Source organism: Argopecten irradians, chromosome 2 (assembly GCF_041381155.1).
Source record: "Argopecten irradians isolate NY chromosome 2, Ai_NY, whole genome shotgun sequence".
Lineage (NCBI taxonomy): Eukaryota > Metazoa > Mollusca > Bivalvia > Pectinida > Pectinidae > Argopecten > Argopecten irradians.
In genome coordinates this window covers 36,737,320-36,763,483 of record NC_091135.1, presented here as the reverse complement: position 1 = coordinate 36,763,483, position 26,164 = coordinate 36,737,320, and the positions used below count along the sequence as shown (strand labels likewise).

The window sequence follows — 26,164 nt, the reverse complement described above, 5'->3', positions numbered from 1 at the left end:
ATCGTTACTTAGGTCATTCATCGGTTACTTTAGGTCATCAGTTACTTTAGGTCATCGGTTACTTTAGGTCATCAGTTACTTTAGGTCATCAGTTACTTTAGGTCATCGGTTACTTTAGGTCATCGGTTACTTTAGGTCATCTGTTACTTTAGGTCATCGGTTACTTTAGGTCATCAGTTACTTTAGGTCATCTGTTACTTTAGGTCATCAGTTACTTTAGGTCATCTGTTACTTTAGGTCATCGGTTACTTTAGGTCATCTGTTACTTTAGGTCATCGGTTACTTTAGGTCATCAGTTACTTTAGGTCATCAGTTACTTTAGGTCATCGGTTACTTTAGGTCATCGGTTACTTTAGGTCATCGGTTACTTTAGGTCATCTGTTACTTTAGGTCATCAGTTACTTTAGGTCATCTGTTACTTTAGGTCATCAGTTACTTTAGGTCATCGGTTACTTTAGGTCATCGGTTACTTTAGGTCATCGGTTACTTTAGGTCATCTGTTACTTTAGGTCATCAGTTACTTTAGGTCATCTGTTACTTTAGGTCATCTGTTACTTTAGGTCATCAGTTACTTTAGGTCATCTGTTACTTTAGGTCATCGGTTACTTTAGGTCATCTGTTACTTTAGGTCATCGTTACTTTAGGTCATCGTTACTTTAGGTCATCGGTTCTTAGGTCATTTACTTTAGGTCATCTGTTACTTTAGGTCATCGGTTACTTTAGGTCATCGTTACTTTAGGTCATCTGTTACTTTAGGTCATCTGTTACTTTAGGTCATCTGTTACTTTAGGTCATCGGTTACTTTAGGTCATCGGTTACTTTAGGTCATCGGTTACTTTAGGTCATCTGTTACTTTAGGTCATCTGTTACTTTAGGTCATCGGTTACTTTAGGTCATCGGTTACTTTAGGTCATCTGTTACTTTAGGTCATCGGTTACTTTAGGTCATCTGTTACTTTAGGTCATCTGTTACTTTAGGTCATCAGTTACTTTAGGTCATCGGTTACTTTAGGTCATCGGTTACGTTAGGTCATCGGTAACTTACTTTAGGTCATCGGTTACTTTAGGTCATCTGTTACTTTAGGTCATCTGTTACTTTAGGTCATCTGTTACTTTAGGTCATCGGTTACTTTAGGTCATCTGTTACTTTAGGTCATCAGTTACTTTAGGTCATCTGTTACTTTAGGTCATCGGTTACTTTAGGTCATCTGTTACTTTAGGTCATCGGTTACTTTAGGTCATCGGTTACTTTAGGTCATCTGTTACTTTAGGTCATCGGTTACTTTAGGTCATCGGTTACTTTAGGTCATCTGTTACTTTAGGTCATCGGTTACTTTAGGTCATCGGTTACTTTAGGTCATCAGTTACTTTAGGTCATCTGTTACTTTAGGTCATCGGTTACTTTAGGTCATCTGTTACTTTAGGTCATCTGTTACTTTAGGTCATCTGTTACTTTAGGTCATCGGTTACTTTAGGTCATCGGTTACTTTAGGTCATCTGTTACTTTAGGTCATCGGTTACTTTAGGTCATCGGTTACTTTAGGTCATCTGTTACTTTAGGTCATCAGTTACTTTAGGTCATCAGTTACTTTAGGTCATCGGTTACTTTAGGTCATCAGTTACTTTAGGTCATCTGTTACTTTAGGTCATCTGTTACTTTAGGTCATCTGTTACTTTAGGTCATCTGTTACTTTAGGTCATCTGTTACTTTAGGTCATCTGTTACTTTAGGTCATCTGTTACTTTAGGTCATCAGTTACTTTAGGTCATCGGTTACTTTAGGTCATCTGTTACTTTAGGTCATCTGTTACTTTAGGTCATCGGTTACTTTTTAGGTCATCTGTTACTTTAGGTCATCTGTTACTTTAGGTCATCAGTTACTTTAGGTCATCTGTTACTTTAGGTCATCGGTTACTTTAGGTCATCTGTTACTTTAGGTCATCGGTTACTTTAGGTCATCGGTTACTTTAGGTCATCTGTTACTTTAGGTCATCAGTTACTTTAGGTCATCTGTTACTTTAGGTCATCTGTTACTTTAGGTCATCAGTTACTTTAGGTCATCGGTTACTTTAGGTCATCGGTTACTTTAGGTCATCAGTTACTTTAGGTCATCAGTTACTTTAGGTCATCGGTTACTTTAGGTCATCGGTTACTTTAGGTCATCTGTTACTTTAGGTCATCTGTTATTAGGTTCGTTACTTTAGGTCATCTGTTACTTTAGGTCATCAGTTTACTTTAGGTCATCAGTTACTTTAGGTCATCTGTTACTTTAGGTCATCGGTTACTTTAGGTCATCAGTTACTTTAGGTCATCTGTTACTTTAGGTCATCGGTTACTTTAGGTCATCAGTTACTTTAGGTCATCTGTTACTTTAGGTCATCGGTTACTTTAGGTCATCGGTTACTTTAGGTCATCGGTTACTTTAGGTCATCAGTTACTTTAGGTCATCGGTTACTTTAGGTCATCAGTTACTTTAGGTCATCGGTTACTTTAGGTCATCGGTTACTTTAGGTCATCAGTTACTTTAGGTCATCGGTTACTTTAGGTCATCGGTTACTTTAGGTCATCTGTTACTTTAGGTCATCGTTACTTTAGGTCATCGTTACTTTAGGTCATCGTTACTTTAGGTCATCGTTACTTTAGGTCATCGTTACTTTAGGTCATCGTTACTTTAGGTCATCGGTTACTTTAGGTCATCAGTTACTTTAGGTCATCGGTTACTTTAGGTCATCGGTTACTTTAGGTCATCGTTACTTTAGGTCATCGTTACTTTAGGTCATCGTTACTTTAGGTCATCGTTACTTTAGGTCATCGGTTACTTTAGGTCATCAGTTACTTTAGGTCATCGGTTACTTTAGGTCATCGTTACTTTAGGTCATCGGTTACTTTAGGTCATCAGTTACTTTAGGTCATCGGTTACTTTAGGTCATCTGTTACTTTAGGTCATCGGTTACTTTAGGTCATCAGTTACTTTAGGTCATCGGTTACTTTAGGTCATCGGTTACTTTAGGTCATCTGTTACTTTAGGTCATCTGTTACTTTAGGTCATCGGTTACTTTAGGTCATCTGTTACTTTAGGTCATCTGTTACTTTAGGTCATCTGTTACTTTAGGTCATCGGTTACTTTAGGTCATCAGTTACTTTAGGTCATCGGTTACTTTAGGTCATCAGTTACTTTAGGTCATCAGTTACTTTAGGTCATCAGTTACTTTAGGTCATCGGTTACTTTAGGTCATCGGTTACTTTAGGTCATCTGTTACTTTAGGTCATCGGTTACTTTAGGTCATCGGTTACTTTAGGTCATCGGTTACTTTAGGTCATCGGTTACTTTAGGTCATCGTTACTTTAGGTCATCGGTTACTTTAGGTCATCAGTTACTTTAGGTCATCTGTTACTTTAGGTCATCGTTACTTTAGGTCATCACTTTAGGTCATCGTTACTTTAGGTCATCTGTTACTTTAGGTCATCGGTTACTTTAGGTCATCGTTACTTTAGGTCATCGTTACTTTAGGTCATCGGTTACTTTAGGTCATCGGTTACTTTAGGTCATCTGTTACTTTAGGTCATCGGTTACTTTAGGTCATCTGTTACTTTAGGTCATCGGTTACTTTAGGTCATCTGTTACTTTAGGTCATCGGTTACTTTAGGTCATCTGTTACTTTAGGTCATCGGTTACTTTAGGTCATCGGTTATTTTAGGTCATCTGTTACTTTAGGTCATCGGTTACTTTAGGTCATCAGTTACTTTAGGTCATCTGTTACTTTAGGTCATCGGTTACTTTAGGTCATCTGTTACTTTAGGTCATCTGTTACTTTAGGTCATCTGTTACTTTAGGTCATCAGTTACTTTAGGTCATCTGTTACTTTAGGTCATCGGTTACTTTAGGTCATCTGTTACTTTAGGTCATCAGTTACTTTAGGTCATCGGTTACTTTAGGTCATCAGTTATTTTAGGTCATCTGTTACTTTAGGTCATCGGTTACTTTAGGTCATCGTTACTTTAGGTCATCTGTTTATTTTAGGTCATCTGTTACTTTAGGTCATCTGTTACTTTAGGTCATCTGTTACTTTAGGTCATCGGTTACTTTAGGTCATCGGTTACTTTAGGTCATCGGTTACTTTAGGTCATCGGTTACTTTAGGTCATCGGTTACTTTAGGTCATCGTTACTTTAGGTCATCAGTTACTTTAGGTCATCGGTTACTTTAGGTCATCGGTTACTTTAGGTCATCTGTTACTTTAGGTCATCGGTTACTTTAGGTCATCTGTTACTTTAGGTCATCGGTTACTTTAGGTCATCGGTTACTTTAGGTCATCGGTTACTTTAGGTCATCGGTTACTTTAGGTCATCGGTTACTTTAGGTCATCGGTTACTTTAGGTCATCGTTACTTTAGGTCATCGTTACTTTAGGTCATCACTTTGGTCATTACTTTAGGTCATCGGTTACTTTAGGTCATCGGTTACTTTACGGTACTGGTTACTTTAGGTCATCATTACTTTAGGTCATCGGTTACTTTAGGTCATCGGTTACTTTAGGTCATCGGTTACTTTAGGTCATCGGTTACTTTAGGTCATCAGTTACTTTAGGTCATCGGTTACTTTAGGTCATCGGTTACTTTAGGTCATCGGTTACTTTAGGTCATCTGTTACTTTAGGTCATCGGTTACTTTAGGTCATCGGTTACTTTACTTTAGGTCATCTGTTACTTTAGGTCATCGGTTACTTTAGGTCATCGGTTACTTTAGGTCATCGGTTACTTTAGGTCATCCGGTTACTTTAGGTCATGTTTTTAGGTCATCGGTTACTTTAGGTCATCGGTTACTTTAGGTCATCGGTTACTTTAGGTCATTGGTTACGTTAGGACATCGTTTAGGTTTAGGTCATCGGTTTCTTTAGGTCATTGGTTACGTTAGGTCATCGGTTACTTTAGGTCATCGGTTACTTTAGGTCATCGGTTACTTTAGGTCATCGGTTACTTTAGGTCATCGGTTACTTTAGGTCATCGGTTACGTTAGGTCATCGGTTACTTTAGGTCATCGGTTACTTTAGGTCATCGGTTACTTTAGGTCATCGGTTACTTTAGGTCATCCGTTACTTTAGGTCATCGGTTACTTTAGGTCATCGGTTACTTTAGGTCACACTTCAGGCTAGATATAAGTTCTATACTGTAAAGCATGTGGTATTGTTTGTAATGGGAGACAACTTTGTATATCCAAAAAGTATAAATGTAAGACAAACAATACAAGTAAGAAGACATTAGCATTTCATACCTATCCTTATTAGGTCACCTGAGACGAAGTCTCAAGTGACCTATTCTAATCGCCTTTTGTCCGTCGTCGTCCGTCGTGCGTCGTCCGTCGTATGTCCGTAAACAATTTACATTTTCAACTTCTTCTCCAAAACTGCTGAAGCAATTTCAATGAAATTTTGCACAAACCTTCTAAGGCATAAGGCCAATCAAAATTGTGAATTATATGATCCTCACCCCCCAGGGAGCTATGGGAGGGGCCAAAAGGGGTAAAATTGACTAAAATTTCAAAAATCTTCTTCTCCACTCACAGATGTGATGGAATTAAATACTCTTCATAGATAGAAAGGTCCTAAGGTCCTTTACAAAAATTGTGAATTATATGACCCTGGGGTCTCAGGTTTCCCCCTGGGGAGGGGGTTAAGTTTACTATAGTTTATATAGGGAAAACACATTTTTGAGTATTATTTGATCATTTGTAATAGGAAATGAGTCAAATATTGTCAGAATTATCAGTATGAGATGGCTATTGAATCCTATTAACCAGTTTTCCATGACTGACCCCCAGGGGCCTTAGGGGCGGGGTCAAAAGGGGTCAAATAGGCTCAAACTTTAAAAATCTTCTTCTTAAATACTGGAAATGGTAGAATCACATACTCTTCATAGATGGACAGGTCTTAAGGTGTTTTATGAAAATTGTGAATTATATGACCCTGGGGTCTCACGTTTCCCCCTGGGGAGGGGGTCAAGTTTACTATAGTTTATATAGGGAAAACACATTTATGAGCATATTTTGCTCAATTTTCATAGAAAATGTGTGAAACTTGTTTAGAATTATTAGCCTGAGATAACATTTTATTATCATATATCTATATTGGTCCTGGTCAACCCCCTCGGCGCAGAGGGGTGGGGCCAAAAGGGGCAAATAGGCTCAAACTTTAAAAATCTTCTTCTTAAATACTGGAAATGGTAGAATCTAATACTCTTCATAGATGGACAGGTCTTAAGGTGTTTTATGAAAATTGTGAATTATATGACCCTTGGGTCTCATGTTTCCCCCTGGGGAGGGGGTTAAGTTTACTTTAGTTTATATAGGAAAAACACATTTATGAACATTATTTAGTCATTAAAATAGGAAATTAGTCAATTTTTGTCAGAATTATCCCTATGTGATGGCCATTGAATCTTATCAACAAATTTTCCATGACTGATCCCCAGCGGCCTTAGTAGGCCATGGGCTAGGAGGGTCCCACATGCACCCCCCCCCAAACCTCCGAACCAATATTTTTCTGAACCCTTATGACCCACTGATCACAAATCCAAATGTTAACATTGCATAAGTTGGGATGAACTTCCGGTTATGACGTCATCAAGATGGCCGCCATCTCGAATTTCACTAAAAATTGAAAAAATAGTCATAACATTAACATTTTTCAACCGAAGTAGACAAATGAGGTATCAAAATGACCATATTAGAACAACACATACATATCAGGACCGAAAAATCCAATATGTGTAGTGATTTCTACGCAGGAAATGAAAAAATCGGATTTAAAGCTCAAAAATGGTGATTTTTCAGCAAATTTTTCATATTTTGTTTGACGCATCAAAAATGTTTCCCAACAACAATCTATTATTTCTAATAAGTTTTTTGACCACTTATCAATCAGTTTAAACAACAACAACAACAAAAACCTTGTTAACATTGTATAGGTTCCGGTTATGACGTCATCAAGATGGCCACCATCTCGAATTTCACTAAAAAACGAAGAATAGTCCTAACACTGATATTTTTCAACTAAAGTAGACAAATGTGGTATCAAAATGACCACAATAGAACGACAAATACATATCAGGACCAAATAATCCAATATGTGTAGTGATTTGTACGGAAGAAATAAAAAAAATAATCTTTTAAGCTCAAAAATGATGATTTTTCAGCAAATTTTTCATACTTGGCTTGACGCAGCAGAAATGTTTCCCAACAACAAATTATTACTCGTAATCAGTTATTTAAACTCCTATCAATCAGTAAATTAAAAAACAACATAAAAAATAAATAGAAATGCAAAAAAAGAATTATTGTTATATCCTCAATTTTGTAGATTAGCATCGTCTCAAAAATAACACAACACCTACTGATAGCGTAACAAATGTAACCTAAGCTAAGCCGGTGTTTCCGTTAATATCATTAACAGTTCCCAAAGCGTTTGTGTCTTTGAAAATGAGCACATTCATTGTTTATTTCCTATGCATAGCATAAGCAAAATGTCAGATGGTTACTACAATGTCACTAAATAATATGTCTTTCACTGGTTCTCAATGATAACCATTATCATTGTGCGTGCTTTCTCGCCTCACTGACCTATCCACTGAAGAGACTCGGCATATCTGGTAGCTGGTACATGCAGTCCGAATCAGAGTACTCGAGATATCAGTATCCAATTCGTCGAAAGCCAGATCGACGTTTTCGATGTCGATGAGCTCATGTGACACTGCATTACCAGTGCTGTTCTAGCCTTTTATGACCCATCCATGACCAGAGTTCATATCAGAAACAACAGGTTCAGGGATGTGGGATCTCTTTCAGATTCTAACATATCGTATGTATATGCTGTTTCAGACTTCTCCGGCATAATGGAAATTACACCAAATGTTCTCCTTAGCACATAACTCCATAATTTGTATGAAGTACTATTCATCAATCTTGTGGACCCTCGTGCAACCATAAATGGCACAGGTGATATCATTGAGGTCATTAATGAGGGCATAAATGTTAAATGTTTTTCATTGGTCTGACTTTCCCCGCTCCGTGTAAGGTGCTGGTTGTGTCACATCTGGTATATGCGCAAAGAGACCATTGAAGACTCTCCAGTAAAAAGTTCTCTAAAGTGCTTTCCAGACTTGGCAAAGAGTGAAACTTCACTGCAGACCTCATTTATGACCTCAAAGAATCCGCCTGTGCCACCTATGGTCACTGAGGTTCACAAGAATGAGGAATTGTGCTTCATACGAATTAAGGAGAACCAACTCAACCCTCCGCAGATGTTGATCTGGTGTCTTTTCCATCATGCCGGGGAAGTCTGGAACATAATATAAGATATGTGAATCTAGGTGAAACTAGGTTGGAAACAGGAAGAGCTCCCACATCCCTGAAACCGATGTTTCTGATCTTAACTCTGACCATGGACAGTTGACAAGTTAGAACCACGATGGTAACCCGGTAATGTAATGTCACATCAGGTCACCGAGGTCGAAGACGACACTCTGGCGAGAAAGCACGCACAACGAAAATGATTAGCATTAAGAACTAGTGAAAGAAATATGTGACACTGTAGTAACCATTTTATATTTCCTTGCGTTATACACAGGAAATAAACAATGGATGTGCTCATTCTAAAAGACACCATATGTTTCGAAAAGTGTCATGGTATTTACGGAACTTTAATTTGATACCCTATAGCTATTAGTTAGCGTTTTGCTGTAATAATTCAGTTTGAGAGGCTACTAGTCTACACAATTTCGAACATGAAAATGGATTATTTTGAAGTCCCACTTAGATATTCAGCCAACTTTAAATTCAAATTTGTTAAGATATAAATCGTCAATAGCCAATGTTATATTCAGGAAATTCCAAGACACCAGGAAACTGTAGTGTTAGCGGTTTGGAAAAAATAACAATCATATGCCGCATCCGGTGATGTTTTGTAAACCAAATGATGGTATAACAATTCTCTTTTGCATTTCTATATATTTTTGTTGTTGTTGTTTTAACAGATTGATAAGAGGTCAAATAACTGATTGTGAATAATAATTTGTTGTTGGGAAACAATTTTGCTGCGTCAAGCCAAATATGAAATAAATGCTGAAAAATTACCATTTTTGAGCTTAAAATATTATTTTTTTTCATTTCCTGCGTTCAAATCACTACATATATTGGATTATTTGGTCCTGACATGTATTTGTTGTTCTATTGTGGTCATTTTGATACCTCATTTGTCTACTCCAGTTGAAAAATGTCAATGTTATGACTATTTTTTATTTTTCAGTGAAATTCGAGATGGTGGCCATCTTGATGACGTCATAACCGGAACTTATATGATGTTAACATTGGTTTTGGTTGTTTTTGTTGCTTAAACTGATTGACAAGTGGTCAAAAAACTTATAAGAAATAATAGATTGCTGTTGGGAAACATTTTTGCTGCGTCAAACAAAATATGAAAAATTTGCTGAAAAATCACCATTTTTGAGCTTTAAATCCGATTTTTTCATTTCCTGCATAAAAATCACCATATATTGGATTTTTTGGTCCTGATATGTATTTGTTGTTCTATTGTGGTCATTTTGATACCTCATTTGTCTACTTCGGTTGAAAAATGTTAATGTTATGACTATTTTTCAATTTTTAGTGAAATTCGAGATGGCGGCCATCTTGATGACGTCATAACCGGAAGTTCATCCCAACTTATGCAATGTTAACATTTGGATTTGTGATCAGTGGGTCATAAGGGTTCAGAAAAATATTGGTTCGGAGGTTTGGGGGGGGGGGTGCATGTGGGACCCTCCTAGCCCATGGCCTATAGGGATGGGGCCAAAACGGGTCAAATAGGCTAAAACTTTAAAAATCTTCTTCTGAAATACTGGAACTGGTTGAATCAAATACTCTGTATAGATGGAAAGGTCTTAAAGTCCTTTACAAAAATTGTGAATTATATGACCCTGGGGTCTCAGATTTTCCCCTGGGGAGGGGGTCAAATTTACTATAGTTTTTAAAGGAAAAACACATTTATGAACATTATTTGCCTATTTTTCATAGGAAATTAGTCAATCTGGGTTAGAATTATTAGCCTGAGATAGCATTTTAACATCATATCCATATTGGTCTTGGCCGACCCCCAGGGACCAGAGGGGCGGGGCCAAAAGGGGTCAAAATGGATAACATTTCAAAAATCTTTCTTCTGAATTCACATAATCTTCATAGATTAAAAAGTCAAATTTATAAAATCACTGACTGACTTCAAGGGCCTGATGGGCCAATATATAGTGTTTATATGCATGTCTTTGTTTCATTCTGTATCTGAAATCAGGTGACCGTTAAGGCCCATGGGCCTCTTGTTATTTGGATATATGACAATGTTAGTAATAAAATCATTTGTATAGCCATAAAACATATGCTCTCTAGTTAAATAGTTTATTTTCTATGATAGGTCACAGACCAGGACTAGCAGGGCTAGACAACAGCAGTAAATCTGAGCTATACCACACACTGGCCACATCTGATTGTGACACAGAGTCCAAAGGTAAGCTATACCACACACTGGCCATGTCTGATTGTGTCCCTGCTAGAAGGTAGATAGTTCGTGTGTCCCTGCTAGACGGTAGATAGTTTGTGTGTCCTAGCTAGATGGTAGATAGTTTGTGTGTCTCTGCTAGACGGTAGATAGTTTGCGTGTCCATGCTAGACGGTAGATAGTTTGTGTGTCCCTGCTAGACGGTATATAGTTGGTGTGTCCCTGCTAGACGGTAGATAGTTTGTGTGTTCCTGCTTGACAGTACATAGTTTGTGTGTCCCTGCTAGACGATAGATAGTTTGTGTGTCCCTGCTAGACGATAGATAGTTTATGTGTCCCAGCTAGGCGGTAGATAGATTGTGTGTCCCTGCTAGATGGTAGATAGTTTAAGTGTCCCTGCTAGACGGTAGATAGTTTATGTGTCCCTGCTAGACGGTAGATAGTTTGTGTGTCCCTGCTAGGCGATAGATAGTTTGTGTGTCCCTGCTAGACGATAGATAGTTTAAGTGTCCCTGCTAGACGGTAGATAGTTTATGTGTCCCTGCAAGACGGTAGATAGATTGTGTGTCCCTGCTAGACGGTAGATAGTTTAAGTGTCCCTGGTAGATGGTAGATAGTTCATGTGTCCTTGCTAGACGGTAAATAGTTTATGTGTCCTTGCTAGATGGTAGATAGTTTGTGTGTCTCTGCTAGACTAGACGGTAGATAGTTTATGTGTCCCTCCTAGACGGTAGATAGTTTGTGTATCGCTGCTAGACGGTAGATAGTTTGTATGTCCCCGCTAGACGGTAGATAGTTTGTATGTCCCCGCTAGACGGTAGATAGTTTGTGTGTCTCTGCTAGACGGTAGATAGTTTGCGTGTCCATGCTAGATGGTAGATAGTTTGTGTGTCCCTGCTAGACGGTAGATAGTTTGTGTGTCCCTGCTAGACGGTAGATAGTTTATGTGTCCCTGCTAGACGGTAGATAGTTTGTGTGTCCCTGCTAGACGGTAGATAGTTTGTGTGTCCCTGCTAGACGGTAGATAGTTTGTGTGTCCCTGCTAGACGGTAGATAGTTTATGTGTCCCTGCTAGACGGTAGATAGTTTGTGTGTCCCTGCTAGACGGTAGATAGATTGTGTGTCCCTGCTAGACGGTAGATAGATTGTGTGTCCCTGCTAGACGGTAGATAGATTGTGTGTCCCTGCTAGACGGTAGATAGTTTGTGTGTCCCTGCTAGACGGTAGATAGTTTGTGTGTCCCTGCTAGACGGTAGATAGTTTGTGTGTCCCTGCTAGACGGTAGATAGTTTATGTGTCCCTGCTAGACGGTAGATAGTTTGTGTGTCCCTGCTAGACGGTAGATAGTTTGTGTGTCCCTGCTAGATGGTAGATAGTTTGTGTGTCCCTGCTAGACGGTAGATAGTTTGTGTGTCCCTGCTAGACGGTAGATAGTTTATGTGTCCCTGCTAGACGGTAGATAGTTTGTGTGTCCCTGCTAGGCGGTAGATAGATTGTGTGTCCCTGCTAGACGGTAGATAGTTCAAGTGTCCCTGCTAGATAGTAGATAGTTTATGTGTCCCAGCTAGGCGGTAGATAGATTGTGTGTCCCTGCTAGATGGTTGATAGTTTAAGTGTCCCTGGTAGACGGTAGATAGTTTATGTGTCCCTGCTAGACGGTAGATAGTTTGTGTGTCCCTGCTAGACGGTAGATAGTTTGTGTGTCCCTGCTAGACAGTAGATAGTTTATGTGTCCCTGCTAGACGGTAGATAGTTCGTGTGTCCCTGCTAGACTGTAGATAGTTTGTGTGTGTCACTGCTAGATGATAGTAGCGTAGATAGTTCGTGTGTCCCTGCTAGACGGTAGATAGATTGTGTGTCCCTGCTAGATGGTAGATAGATGTTGAGTGTCCCTGCTAGACTATAGTTTATGTGTCCCTGCTAGATAGTTTTATGTGTCCCTGCTAGACGGTAGATAGTTTATGTGTCCCTGCTAGACGGTAGATAGTTTATGTGTCCCTGCTAGACGGTAGATAGTTTGTTGTCCCTGCTAGACGGTGTTGTCCCTGCTAGACGTAGTAGTTTGTGTGTCCCTGCTAGACGGTAGATAGTTTGTGTGTCCCTGCTAGACGGTAGATAGTTTATGTGTCCCTGCTAGACGGTAGATAGTTTATGTGTCCCTGCTAGACGGTAGATAGTTTATGTGTCCCTGCTAGACGGTAGATAGTTTGTGTGTCCCTGCTAGACGGTAGATAGATTGTGTGTCCCTGCTTGACGGTAGATAGTTTGTGTTTCCCTGCTAGACGGTAGATAGTTTATGTGTCCCCGCTAGACGGTAGATAGTTTATTGTGTGTTTATGTGTCCCGCTAGACTGTAGATAGTTCGTGTGTCCCTGCTAGACGGTAGATAGTTTGTGTGTCCCTGCTAGACGGTAGATAGTTTGTGTGTCCCTGCTAGACGATAGATAGTTCGTGTGTCCCTGCTAGACGGTAGATAGTTTGTGTGTCCCAGCTAGACGGTAGATAGTTTGTCTGTCCCTGCTAGACGGTAGATAGTTTGTCTGTCCCTGCTAGACGGTAGATAGTTTATGTGTCCCTGCTAGACGGTAGATAGTTTATGTGTCCCTGCTAGACGGTAGATAGTTTATGTGTCCCTGCTAGACGGTAGATAGTTTATGTGTCCCTGCTAGACGGTAGATAGTTTGTGTGTCCCGCTAGACGGTAGATAGTTTGTGTGTCCCTGCTAGACGGTTGGTACTTTATGTTTCCCAGCTAGACGATAGATAGTTTATGTGTCCCTGCTAGACGGTAGATAGTTTATGTGTCCCTGCTAGACGGTAGATAGTTTATGTGTCCCCGCTAGACGGTAGATAGTTTATGTGTCCCAGCTAGACGGTAGATAGTTTGTCTGTCCCTGCTAGACGATAGATAGTTTATGTGTCCCTGCTAGACGGTAGATAGTTTATGTGTCCCTGCTAGACGGTAGATAGTTTATGTGTCCCTGCTAGACGGTAGATAGTTTATGTGTCCCTGCTAGACGGTACATGGTTTGTGTGTCCCTGCTAGACGATAGATAGTTTGTGTGTCCCTGCTAGATGGTAGATAGTTTGTGTGTCCCTGCTAGACGGTACTGGTCATGGTTTGTGTGTCCCTGCTAGAGACGAGATAGTTTTGTGTGTCCCTGCTAGACGATAGATAGTTTGTGTGTCCCTGCTGTCCCTGCTAGACGGTAGATAGTTTGTGTGTCCCTGCTAGACGGTAGATAGTTTGTGTGTCCCTGCTAGACGGTAGATAGTTTGTGTGTCCCTGCTAGACGGTAGATAGTTTGTGTGTCCCTGCTAGACGGTAGATAGTTTGTGTGTCCCTGCTAGATGGTACATAGTTTGTGTGTCCGTGCTAGACGGAATAAGATTAAAACGCCATAAATAACCACAGGATGATGGTGTTAGCCGATGACTTATTATGGTATACAGTAAATCATGCTCATAACACTCACAACAAATTCATGGTTACAGGGGAGTATTTTTTTCCCCATTGAGATTCCTAAAATATATCTGTAATATGTACATAACAGACTAATATGTTTATAAGAAAATGATTTTGTGGGTCCCCATTTCTGTAGTAGGAAATTTCATATTTTGTTTTTTATTTTTATAAAGATACTTATATTTTAATACTTTGTCATTATTAAAAAAATATATTATAATAACTCAAAACTTCTTTTCCCTCAGTATATCATAACAGAGTATGTAATCCATTGGTTGTTTTTTTTTCAGTGTCCATTGATAGGGACGGACGAGCTTTTGATGAGAGAGAGATAGCATTATTACACGAAGTTCGACGACTGAGAGAAAAGTTAGCTGTGGACAATAGGACTAAAAAGCCACCCCCATATGTTGTATTGGACTGAGCTGATACCATTTTTCCCATGTGTAGTATTGGACTGAGCCAATATCATTGTCCCCATGTGTAGTATTGGACTGAGCCGATATCATTGTCCCCATGTGTAGTATTGGACTGAGCTGATATCATTGTCCCCATGTGTAGTATTGGACTGAGCCGATATGATTGTCCCCATGTGTAGTATTGGACTGAGCCGATATGATTGTCCCCATGTGTAGTATTGGACTGAGCCGATATCATTGTTCCCATGTGTAGTATTGGACTGAGCTGATATCATAATCCCCATGTGTAGTATTGGACTGAGCTGATATCATTGTCCCCATGTGTAGTATTGGACTGAGCCGATATCATTGTCCCCATGTGTAGTATTGGACTGAGCCGATATCATTGTTCCAAATTGTAGTATTGGACTGAGTTTAAAGGACTGATTAGCGAACAAATATTATGAATGAAAGATAGAACATGTTCTTATCAAAAGGAATATTCAAGTTTAAAACTGAATGTTCATAAAATGGAAACTTACATAGTGACACTTATGAAATGATGCACATTATAGTCATATATAAATTTACCTGGTAGATAAATGTAGCAATATACTTTTCTGACCAAAGTGGCAAATTTTCATATTTCCTCACAGTTCTAAATCTTTCAAGAATATGTGTATTTTTAGCAGAAAACATATTGAATAGGTCTTAATTTTTCTGTAAGTCAAAAATGAAAAATTAATTGTGATCAATTTGTCATGAATTTGTTTTGCAATGCATTCGACATCAAGATTTTAATTCATGATCTTATTTCGATGTACTAAAATCTCAGTGAAAAGAAACTCACGTTACAGAGGTACAATGTAAAATTCTGTGTGTGGTCTAGTGAAGAATTTTGTGATGAGAGTGCACGTTACAGAGGTACAATGCAACCATTGTTTCAGCCAATCAGAAGTAAACAAGTTTGAATGATAGGTGTGTGATAGGTGTATGTAGGGTGTATATATATAAAGAGGTGTGTAAGGTTTTGTTGATCAGTGAGGTAGTAAGTGTCCGTGTAGGTATTCCCATTACTGAATTAAGATATTGTTGATCATGTCCTCTCTGGGGTAGGAAGATCTGAATATTATTTATACAGATCTGATGGTTAACAAATACTGATATAATCATTAGTTGATGTAGTTGTAAGATTATTTTGTTCAGACTTTCAGTTAGTCTTTTGATTAGAAGTTTTGAGGAATGTATTATGTACATGTAAACATGATGTTTATTTAAGTCAACCACTGTGATATAGCTTTCAGATTTATTAGTAAATTATTTTGATCAATAAACAACTTGAAATGCTTTCTTTCTGTATGTTCTTTACCAGCTCACCCAGTCCATGTGTAACTTTTCCACATTTCCAAATTCTTGTTTTGGGATTGAACTGAAACTTACCACTTGGAGTAGAACTTACCTAACCTGACTAAGTATTGTTACCACTTGGAGTAGTACTTACCTAACCTGACTAAGTATTGTTACCACTTGGAGTAGCACTTACCTAACCTGACTAAGTATTGTTACCACTTGGAGTAGTACTTACCTAACCTGACTAAGTATTGTTATTTTTCTAGTACTTACCTAACCTGACTAAGTATTGTTACCACTTGGAGTAGCACTTACCTAACCTGACTAAGTATTGTTACCACTTGGAGTAGTACTTACCTAACCTGACTTGTTATTTTTCTAGTACTTACCTAACCTGACTAAGTATTGTTACCACTTGGAGTAGTACTTACCTAACCTGACTAAGTATTGTTACCACTTGGAGTAGTACTTACCTAACCTGACTAAGTATTGTTATTTTTCTAGTACTTACCTAACCTGACTAAGTATCGTTACCACTTGGAGTAGTACTTACCTAACCTGACAAAGTATTGTGACCACTTGGAGTAATACTTACCTAACCTGACTAAGTATTGTTACCTTTTTGAGTAGTACTTACCTAACCTGACTAAGTATCGTTACCACTTGGAGTAGTACTTACCTAATCTGACTAAGTATTGTTACCACTTGGAGTAGTACTTACCTAACCTGACTAAGTATTGTTACCATTTGGAGTAGTACTTACCTAACCTGACTAAGTATTGTTATTTTTCTAGTACTTACCTAACCTGACTAAGTATTGTTACCACTTGGAGTAGTACTTACCTAACCTGACTAAGTATTGTTACCACTTGGAGTAGCACTTACCTAACCTGACTAAGTATTGTTACCACTTGGAGTAGTACTTACCTAACCTGACTAAGTATTGTTATTTTTCTAGTACTTACCTAACCTGACTAAGTATTGTTACCACTTGGAGTAGCACTTACCTAACCTGACTAGGTATTGTTACCACTTGGAGTAGTACTTACCTAACCTGACTTGTTATTTTTCTAGTACTTACCTAACCTGACTAAGTATTGTTACCACTTGGAGTAGTACTTACCTAACCTGACTAAGTATTGTTACCACTTGGAGTAGTACTTACCTAACCTGACTAAGTATTGTTATTTTTCTAGTACTTACCTAACCTGACTAAGTATCGTTACCACTTGGAGTAGTACTTACCTAACCTGACAAAGTATTGTGACCACTTGGAGTAATACTTACCTAACCTGACTAAGTATTGTTACCTTTTTGAGTAGTACTTACCTAACCTGACTAAGTATCGTTACCACTTGGAGTAGTACTTACCTAATCTGACTAAGTATTGTTACCATTTGGAGTAGTACTTACCTAACCTGACTAAGTATTGTTATTTTTCTAGTACTTACCTAACCTGACTAAGTATTGTTACCACTTGGAGTAGTACTTACCTAACCTGACTAAGTATTGTTACCACTTGGAGTAGTACTTACCTAACCTGACTAAGTATCGTTACCACTTGGAGTAGTACTTAACTAACCTGACTAAGTATCGTTACCACTTGGAGTAGTACTTACCTAACCTGACTAAGTATTGTTACCACTTGGAGTAGTACTTACCTAACCTGACTAAGTATTGTTATTTTTCTAGTACTTACCTAACCTGACTAAGTATTGTTACCACTTGGAGTAGTACTTACCTAACCCGACTAAGTATTGTTACCACTTGGAGTAGTACTTACCTAACCGGACTAAGTAATGTTACCACTTGGAGTAGTACTTACCTAACCTGACTAAGTATTGTTACCACTTGGAGTAGTACTTACCTAACCTGACTAAGTATTGTTACCACTTGGAGTAGTACTTACCTAACCTGACTAAGTATTGTTACCACTTGGAGTAGTACTTACCTAACCTAACTAAGTATTGTTATTTTTCTAGTACTTATCTAACATGACTAAGTATTGTTACCACTTGGAGTAGAACTTACCTAACCTGACTAAGTATTGTTACCACTTGGAGTAGTACTTACCTAACCTGACTAAGTATCGTTACCACTTGGAGTAGTACTTACCTAACCTGACTAAGTATTGTTACCACTTGGAGTAGTACTTACCTAACCTGGCTAAGTATTGTTACCTTTTGGAGTAGTACTTACCTAACCTGACTAAGTATCGTTACCACTTGGAGTAATACTTACCTAACCTGACTAAGTATTGTTACCACTTGGAGTAGTACTTACCTAACCTGGCTAAGTATTGTTACCTTTTGGAGTAGTACTTACCTAACCTGACTAAGTATCGTTACCACTTGGAGTAATACTTACCTAACCTGACTAAGTATCGTTACCACTTGGAGTAGTACTTACCTAACCTGACTAAGTATTGTTACCACTTGGAGTAGTACTTACCTAACCTGGCTAAGTATTGTTACCTTTTGGAGTAGTACTTACCTAACCTGACTAAGTATCGTTACCACTTGGAGTAATACTTACCTAACCTGACTAAGTATTGTTACCACTTGGAGTAGTACTTACCTAACCTGACTAAGTATTGTTACCATTTGGAGTAGTACTTACCTAACCTGACTAAGTATTGTTATTTTTCTAGTACTTACCTAACCTGACTAAGTATTGTTACCACTTGGAGTAGTACTTACCTAACCTGACTAAGTAATGTTACCACTTGGAGTAGTACTTACCTAACCTGACTAAGTATTGTTATTTTTCTAGTACTTACCTTATCTGACTAAGTATCGTTACCACTTGGAGTAGTACTTACCTAACCTGACTAAGTATTGTTACCACTTGGAGTAGTACTTACCTAACCGGACTAAGTATTGTTACCACTTGGAGTAGTACTTACCTAACCGGACTAAGTATTGTTACCACTTGGAGTAGTACTTACCTACCCTGACTAAGTATCGTTATTTTTCGGTCTGAAATTGTCACATCCACCCTCGTGGATCTCTTTTTAATGTCATCTGCTAGGAAGGGTCAGAATGACCAATAGCCATTATGTTTTTACCATCATCGTATGCTGCGCTAGTCAATCTTAAATACTAGACTACCACAGTCACATTTCTTCAAACACAGTTTTAACTTCTTCTCTAGTTCTCCTGGTGCGATGTAGCTTTAGCCTGGAATTTTTGAGTTTATTCGAAATCCAAGAAGTTTTACAGATACTGGTGCTGAAATTTAATAATTTTAAATACAATGGACTATTTCCAATTTTGGACCAAATTAAATGTCCCTAGATGGATCATGGAATATTTCCAATTTTGGACTAAACTAAATGTCCCTAGATGGCCCATGGTCTATTTCCAATTTTGGACCAAATTAAATGTCCCTAGATGGACCATGGACTATTTCCAATTTTGGACCAAATTCAATCTCCCTAGATGGCCCATGGACTATTTCCAATTTTTGACCAAATTAAATGTCCCTACATTGTCCATGGACTATTTCCAATTTTAGACCAAATTAAATGTCCCTATATTGTCCATGGACTATTTCCAATTTTGGACCAAATTAAATGTCCCTTCATTGTCCATGGGGTATTTCCAATTTTGGACCTAACTCAATGTCCCTACATGGACCATGGACTATTTCCAATTTTAGACCAAATTAAATGTCCCTAGATGGCCCATGGTCTATTTCCAATTTTGGACCAAATTAAATGTCCCTAGATGGACCATGGACTATTTCCAATCTTGGACTAAACTAAATGTCCCTAGATGGCCCATGGTCTATTTCCAATTTTGGACTAAACTAAATGTCCCTAGATGGCCCATGGACTATTTCAAATTTTTGACCAAATTAAATGTCCCTATATGGCCCATGGACTATTTCCAATTTTGGACCTAACTAAATGTCCCTAGATTGACCATGAACTATTTCCGATTTTGGACTATACTCAATGTCCCTTCATGGCCCATGGACTATTTCCGATTTTGGACCAAACACAATGCAGTTTAATGGCCAGTATCTATTTTTACTACACATTGTCCCCAGAGGATCAACTCGTACCACGACTGGTTCATTGTCCCCAGAGGATCAACTCGTACCACGACTGGTTCATTGTCCCCAGAGGATCAACTCGTACCACGACTGGTCCATTGTCCCCAGAGGATCAACTCGTACCACGACTGGTTCATTGTCCCCAGAGGATCAACTCGTACCACGACTGGTTCATTGTCTCCAGAGGATCAACTCGTACCACGACTGGTTCATTGTCCCCAGAGGATCAACTCGTACCACGACTGGTTCATTGTCTCCAGAGGATCAACTCGTACCACGACTGGTTCATCTAGAAATTGTACTTTAAGTACAGTAGTCTAATGACATAGATTCTTTGGTCTCGTTTTAATGTAGTTTTGCCTGACACAAAAAACACAAAGTTAACATTGGCTTTTTATGCTTCCAAGTATTGAAAATCATTACTCAAACATTTTCATATTATATATTTCTTGACAAAAAAACAACTTAAAACAAAGTAAGTTGTAGGACAAATAGCTTTGATTATAAAACAACAAAACTATCATTCCTACTTTACAATTGATTTTGTCTGGTTAATATTTTAGTCGACAGAAACATTTTTGATCTTTCTTCAATTACAAAGATACTTACATCTGCTCTGCAAACTTAATTGACAATAACTCTGCGACTCGGAAATATCAGAGAAATAACGTATATTAAAACTTATCATTTTTGTCCAGAAATACGAACTCTCATAAATCACACGACAGCGACTCGTCAAACTTATTTGAATCGTTACATATCCTGTGCGTGTCATGAAACATGAACTGTCATTGCGTTCTCGCCGTTAAAATTGTGTTCTGAAAATCAACTGCTGATCGATGGGGCTCGCGTTACAGAGGCGGAAAGAGAGCCTGCTGGCGATATACACTAAAGCATGATACGTGTAGGTTTGAGTACGTCACCATTGGCCGTGTGCGATCACACGGTACCGTACTGTTGTCATCAGCGGTTCCGTAAAGCTGCTTCATCAAAGGCCTATCACACGATATAGACAGAATCAGGCCATTAGTCCTGTGGTTTCTATTAATATGTCATATTCTCATAACCGTGATTAACTAACCAGCAGACTCGCGTGTCCGCGTCCTTAGCAACGTGTCAAGACGAACGAAAGTAGACTTTCGTAAAGAGATCGTCTCCATAGCAACGTGTCCAAATCAGCAAACGAGGACTTACCAATGACTTTATTAAAGGGATCGTAACCTTCGAAAAGGGCAAAATCACCGAACACGAACCCACCGAGTTCTTTCCCAGAGGGGCCGTTTCTCTAGCAACGTGTCAAAACTACCGAATAAGGATATACAGTTGACTTCGTCAACGGGATAGTGTCTATAACCAACGAATAAGGATCTATCATTGTGTCCTTAGCAACGCGAGAAAACTAACGAACATGGACCTACGATTACCATGGTCTTCCGTAAAGTATAGTATCCCAAGAAAGGGCTGCGTATCCATAGTAACTTTACAAAGCGTGCAAATGGGGACTTCGTATTGACTGTTAATTAATAAAGTATTCTGTAAATACCGACTAAAAACAAAAAGTTGAAAACATGAACCTATGAATTGGTTTTTATATGCAGTGTTCATCGTGTTACAAGCCATGTTATGGGGACATGCTATCTTGTGTACAACCAACAACGGCCAACGACACAGAGCTGTGATCAACAGAGAGCGTATAAAACAATAAATAGGACTCTACAATCAGGTTCCGTAAAGTTCTGTCATGACACGTGGTGAACCCTTCTTAGGGGTCACATCCCTGTAACAAAGTGACCAAACAAATCAGTAATACAAAGAGCTAACTAACGTCACCGTCATCCTGTCCAAGCGTTACCCACGAGTTCGGTACCAAACAAACCGGTATGCTTCACCAAAATTCTGTAAAAGTAGTCTTTCACTGAATATTAGTAAACTATAGAGGTATTTTCTCGCTGGGCGTCCATACAAAAACTGTGGACACCAAAGCATTGTGCCCAGAGGATTTTGGTATCGCCGTGGATGTTTGTCAGGCCAGGATACAAGAGGTAGGTAAGTTAGATATTTATCAAGGAACTTTGCCAATATTTGTTTACTGTAACTGTATTGCTTTTATTTGTCCATGTTATGTTTACATTGAATTCTCTGGATTTCCATGATTAACTGGTAAAATTGAGGAAAAACACGATAATGCATAACTTTTAAAATATCTAAGGATGTATTCTTCTGAGGTTTCAGTCCCGTTATGAGATTTTCAAATACAATTTATCAATATCTGTAGCAGGTTGCCAGTTGCAACTTTTGTCAAAAAATATCATTTCTATTTTTATACGGAGATTTTAAGAAATGGTCCATTTGGCGGACATTTTGAAACTGTGTCTTCTTTTTCGCTATGAGTAGAGTCACAGTTTTACCATTTTTAATGAAATTGATTTTACTTAAATCATCACTGGACATTTTAGCTGTATCGAGCTAATTTTTGCTGTAAATCTTTACTAGGTTCGTGATAATTAAAGTATTGTGCATAAATGTGTGAAATGATACACTTTTGTCACTTTATTTTGACATTTAATGGTAATTTGAGCACTTTTACTTTTTACTCTGAAATACTGAAAAATAACAAATATTCAAATGGGGCAAAAAGTAAGCACACGGACCCCCCATTTTTCTACCTGATTTAGATAGAACAACCCTTTTCCTATTGATATGCAAAATATGAACGAAAGTTTAATACCAGAACTGTTTCTATAAAGGGCTACATTTGGCAAAAATGGCTGAAAACGGTGCATTTTGTAGCTCGAAATTAAGGAGTAGGGGTAGCATATTATGTTATTCTGGGAAAAAATATTAGTCTTAATAATCAAAACTTTAAAAATTTTTAAAGAAGACTACTGGAAAATAAATTCTACAAACATCCATACATATCAAACACCTCATGGGGAAATTATGGCTTTAATATCTTGTGTATATCGTCCAAATGACAAAATTCCCATAAAATCCAATATTTTGTCAGCTTGGTACCTTTGAGTGATAATATCTCAAAAACCAGCACACGGACATATGTTTTGTCTTCCGTTTTCTTTTATGGTATAAACTCCTATATCTAAAATTCTGTATGAGAAAAAAAGTTTAATACGAGACAATTTTGACTTCTTAGAGGAGTACAACCTTAACCAAGGGCGAAAACAAATCTACAAAGACCATCAATGTCAACCGTTCACTAGTCCATCGCACATCTCTATCAATGTCAACCGTTCACTGGTCCATCATAAATCTCTATCAATGTCAACCGTCCACTAGTCCATCACACATCTCTATCAATGTCAACCGTTCACTAGTCCATCACACATCTCTATCAATGTCAACCGTTCACTAGTCCATCGCACATCTCTATCAATGTCAACCGTTCACTAGTCCATCACACATCTCTATCAATGTCAACCATTCACTAGTCCATCGCACATCTCTATCAACGTCAACCGTTCACTAGTCCATCGCACATCTCTATCAATGTCAACCGTTCACTAGTCTATCATATATCTATCAACGTCAACCGTTCACTAGTCCATCACACATCTCTATCAATGTCAACCATTCACTAGTCCATCATACATCTCTATCAATGTCAACCGTTCACTAGTCCATCACACATCTCTATCAATGTCAACCGTTCACTGGTCCATCATATATCTCTATCAATGTCAACCGTTCACTGGTCCATCATACATCTCTATCAATGTCAACCGTTCACTGGTCCATCACACATCTCTATCAATGTCAACCGTTCACTGGTCCATCACACATCTCTATCAATGTCAACCGTTCACTGGTCCATCATACATCTCTATCAATGTCAACCGTTCACTGGTCCATCACACATCTCTATCAATGTCAACCGTTCACTGGTCCATCACACATCTCTATCAATGTCAACCGTTCACTGGTCCATCATACATCTCTATCAATGTCAACCGTTCACTGGTCCATCATACATCTCTATCAATGTCAACCGTTCACTAGTCCATCAACATCTCTATCAATGTCAACCGTTCACTGGTCCATCATACATCTCTATCAATGTCAACCGTTCACTGGTCCATCACACATCTCTATCAATGTCAACCGTTCACTGGTCCATCACACATCTCTATCAATGTCAACCGTTCACTGGTCCATCACACATCTCTATCAATGTCAACCGTTCACTGGTCCATCAACATCTCTATCAATGTCAACCGTTCACTGGTCCATCACACATCTCTATCAATGTCAACCGTTCACTGGTCCATCACACATCTCTATCAATGTCAACCGTTCACTGGTCCATCACACATCTCTATCAATGTCAACCGTTCACTGGTCCATCATACATCTCTATCAATGTCAACCGTTCACTGGTCCATCACACATCTCTATCAACGTCAACCGTTCACTGGTCCATTATACATCTCTATCAATGTCAACCGTTCACTGGTCCATCATACATCTCTATCAATGTCAACCGTTCACTGGTCCATCACACATCTCTATCAATGTCAACCGTTCACTGGTCCATCACACATCTCTATCAATGTCAACCGTTCACTGGTCCATCACACATCTCTATCAATGTCAACCGTTCACTGGTCCATCACACATCTCTATCAATGTCAACCGTTCACTGGTCCATCATACATCTCTATCAATGTCAACCGTTCACTGGTCCATCACACATCTCTATCAATGTCAACCGTTCACTGGTCCATCACACATCTCTATCAATGTCAACCGTTCACTGGTCCATCACACATCTCTATCAATGTCAACCGTTCACTAGTCCATCACACATCTCTCTATCAATGTCAACCGTTCACTGGTCCATCACACATCTCTATCAATGTCAACCGTTCACTGGTCCATCACACATCTCTATCAATGTCAACCGTTCACTGGTCCATCACACATCTCTATCAATGTCAACCGTTCACTAGTCCATCACACATCTCTATCAATGTCAACCGTTCACTGGTCCATCATACATCTCTATCAATGTCAACCGTTCACTGGTCCATCACACATCTCTATCAATGTCAACCGTTCACTGGTCCATCACACATCTCTATCAATGTCAACCGTTCACTGGTCCATCACACATCTCTATCAATGTCAACCGTTCACTGGTCCATCATACATCTCTATCAATGTCAACCGTTCACTGGTCCATCATATATCTCTATCAATGTCAACCGTTCACTGGTCCATCATACATCTCTATCAATGTCAACCGTTCACTGGTCCATCACACATCTCTATCAATGTCAACCGTTCACTGGTCCATCACACATCTCTATCAATTTCAACCGTTCACTGGTCCATTACACATCTCTATCAATGTCAACCGTTCACTGGTCCATCATACATCTCTATCAATGTCAACCGTTCACTGGTCCATCACACATCTCTATCAATGTCAACCGTTCACTGGTCCATCATACATCTCTATCAATGTCAACCGTTCACTGGTCCATCATACATCTCTATCAATGTCAACCGTTCACTGGTCCATCACACATCTCTATCAATGTCAACCGTTCACTGGTCCATCACACATCTCTATCAATGTCAACCGTTCACTGGTCCATCACACATCTCTATCAATGTCAACCGTTCACTGGTCCATCACACATCTCTATCAATGTCAACCGTTCACTGGTCCATCACACATCTCTATCAATGTCAACCGTTCACTGGTCCATCACCCATCTCTATCAATGTCAACCGTTCACTGGTCCATCATACATCTCTATCAATTTCAACCGTTCACTGGTCCATTACACATCTCTATCAATGTCAACCGTTCACTGGTCCATCATACATCTCTATCAATGTCAACCGTTCACTGGTCCATCACACATCTCTATCAATGTCAACCGTTCACTGGTCCATCATAATCTCTATCAATGTCAACCGTTCACTGGTCCATCATACATCTCTATCAATGTCAACCGTTCACTGGTCCATCACACATCTCTATCAATGTCAACCGTTCACTGGTCCATCATACATCTCTATCAATGTCAACCGTTCAGTCACTGGTCCATCACACATCTCTATCAATTCAACCGTTCACTGGTCCATCATACATCTCTATCAAGTCAACCGTTCACTGGTCCATCATACATCTCTATCAATGTCAACCGTTCACTGGTCCATCATATATCTATCAATGTCAACCGTTCACTGGTCCATCATACATCTCTATCAATGTCAACCGTTCACTGGTCCATCATACATCTCTATCAATGTCAACCGTTCACTGGTCCATCATACATCTCTATCAATGTCAACCGTTCACTGGTCCATCATACATCTCTATCAATGTC

At 38.9% G+C, this 26,164-nt stretch overlaps 1 protein-coding gene and 1 long non-coding RNA gene across 2 annotated transcripts in view; both read left to right on the top strand.

Annotated features, from left to right (window-relative positions):
* The window catches only part of LOC138315344 (SNF-related serine/threonine-protein kinase-like), a gene marked incomplete in the record, with an annotated part of 256,648 nt that overhangs the window by 41,676 nt on the left and 188,808 nt on the right, over window positions 1–26,164 (top strand).
* Window positions 9,661–15,747, top strand: LOC138315348 (uncharacterized). The gene is made up of 2 exons (XR_011207486.1): window positions 9,661–10,545; window positions 14,292–15,747. It is a non-coding gene; the product is annotated as an uncharacterized lncRNA (long non-coding RNA).